Here is a 2,412-nt window from a genome sequence, read left to right as displayed (position 1 = left end):
AAGACTGAATCAGGAAGACATAGAAAATACAAACAGACCAATCACAAGTAATGAAATTGAAACTGTGGTTAAAAATCTCCCAACAAACAAAAGTCCAGGACCAGATGGATTCACAGGTGAATTTTATCAACCATTTAGAGAAGAGCTAACACCCATCCTTCTCAAGCTCTTCCAAAACATTGCAGAGGAAGGAACAACCCCAAACTCATTTTTTGAAGCCACCATCACCCTGATACCAAAACCAGACAAAGATACTACAAAAAAAGAAAACTACAGATGCGTTGGATAGGTTACTCCTTTCTGCCCGTGGACACTGCCGAGTAAGCATCGTTGACGTCTCCCCCCTCCACTGCCGTCATGTCCAAGTCAGAGTCTCCCAAAGAGCCCGAACAGCTGCGGAAGCTCTTCATCGGAGGTTTGAGCTTTGAAACAACCAATGAGAGTCTGAGGAGCCATTTTGAGCAATGAGGAACGCTCACAGACTGTGTGGTAATGAGGGATCCAAACACGAAGCGCTCCAGAGGCTTCGGGTTTGTCACCTATGCCACTGTGGAGGAGGTGGATGCGGCCATGAATGCAAGGCCACACAAGGTGGATGGAAGAGTTGTGGAACCAAAGAGGGCCGTCTCAAGAGAAGATTCTCAAAGACCTGGTGCCCACTTAACTGTGAAAAAGATTTTTGTCGGTGGCATTAAAGAAGACACTGAGGAACATCACTTAAGAGATTATTTTGAACAGTATGGGAAAATTGAAGTGATTGAAATCATGACTGACCGAGGCAGTGGCAAAAAGAGAGGCTTTGCTTTCGTAACCTTTGATGACCATGACTCCGTAGACAAGACTGTCATTCAGAAGTACCATACTGTGAATGGCCACAACTGTGAAGTAAGGAAAGCCCTATCTAAGCAAGAGATGGCTAGTGCTTCATCGAGTCAGAGAGGTCGAAGTGGTTCTGGAAACTTTGGTGGTGGTCGTGGAGGTGGTTTTGGTGGGAATGACAACTTTGGTCGTGGAGGAAACTTCAGTGGTCGAGGTGGCTTTGGTGGCAGCCGCGGTGGTGGTGGATATGGTGGCAGTGGGGATGGCTATAATGGATTTGGTAATGATGGAAGCAATTTTGGAGGTGGTGGAAGCTACAATGATTTTGGCAATTACAACAATCAATCTTCAAATTTTGGACCCATGAAAGGAGGGAACTTTGAAGGCAGAAGCTCTGGCCCCTATGGCGGTGGAGGCCAATACTTTGCCAAACCACGAAACCAAGGTGGCTATGGTGGTTCCAGCAGCAGCAGTAGCTATGGCAGCGGCAGAAGGTTTTAATTACTGCCAGGAAACAAAGCTTAGCAGGAGAGGAGAGCCAGAGAAGTGACAGGGAAGCTACAGGTTACAACAGATTTGTGAACTCAGCCAAGCACAGTGGTGGCAGGGCCTAGCTGCTACAAAGAAGACATGTTTTAGACAACACTCATGTGTATGGGCAAAAAAAACTCGAGGACTGTATTTGTGACTAATTGTATAACAGGTTATTTTAGTTTCTGTTCTGTGGAAAGTGTAAAGCATTCCAACAAAGGGTTTTAATGTAGATTTTTTTTTTTTTTTGCACCCATGCTGTTGATTGCTAAATGTAATAGTCTGATCATGAAAAAAAAAAAAAAAAAAAAAAAAAAAAAACTACAGACCAATCTCCTTGATGAATTTAGATGCAAAAATCCTCAACAAAATACTAGCCAAAAGAATCCAACAACACATTAAAAGGATCATACACCATGATCAAGTGGGGTTTATCCCTGGAATGCAAGGATTCTTCAATATATGCAAATCAATCAATGTGATACACCATATTAACAAACTGAAGGATAAAAATCACATGATCATCTCAATAGATGCAGAAAAAGCTTTTGACAAAATTCAACATCCATTTATGATAAAAACTCTCCAGAAGGTGGGCATAGAGGGAACCTATCTCAACATAATAAAGGCCATACACAACAAACCCACAGCAAATATCATTCTCAATGGTGAAAAACTGAAAGCATTCCCTCTAAGATCAGGAACAAGACAAGAATGTTCACTCTCACCACTACTATTCAACATAGTTTTGGAAGTCCTTGCCACAGCAATCAGAGAAGAAAAAGAAATAAAAGGAATCCAAACTGGAAAAGAAGAAGTAAAACTGTCACTGTTTGCAGATGACATGATACTATACATAGAAAATCCTAAAGATGCCACCAGAAAACTACTTGAGCTAATCAATTAATTTAGTAAAGTTGCAGGATACAAAATTAATGCACAGAAATCACTTGCATTTCTATACACGAACAATGAAAGATCAGAAAGAGAAATTAAGGAAATAATCCCATTCACCATTGCAACAAAAAGAATGAAATACCTAGGAATAAACCTAACCAAGGA

The 2,412-nt window shown here is 41.3% G+C and overlaps 1 pseudogene; it reads left to right on the top strand.

Moving 5' to 3' along the window:
* Nucleotides 1-321: 321 nt before the first annotated feature.
* Nucleotides 322-1,546, top strand: LOC130831130 (heterogeneous nuclear ribonucleoprotein A1-like; annotated as a pseudogene).
* Nucleotides 1,547-2,412: the final 866 nt, after the last annotated feature.

This window comes from Hippopotamus amphibius, chromosome 11 (genome assembly GCF_030028045.1).
Source record: "Hippopotamus amphibius kiboko isolate mHipAmp2 chromosome 11, mHipAmp2.hap2, whole genome shotgun sequence".
NCBI classification, from domain to species: domain Eukaryota; kingdom Metazoa; phylum Chordata; class Mammalia; order Artiodactyla; family Hippopotamidae; genus Hippopotamus; species Hippopotamus amphibius.
The sequence above is the reverse complement of the archived record's forward strand: the minus strand, read 5'-3'. Positions and strand labels throughout refer to the sequence as shown.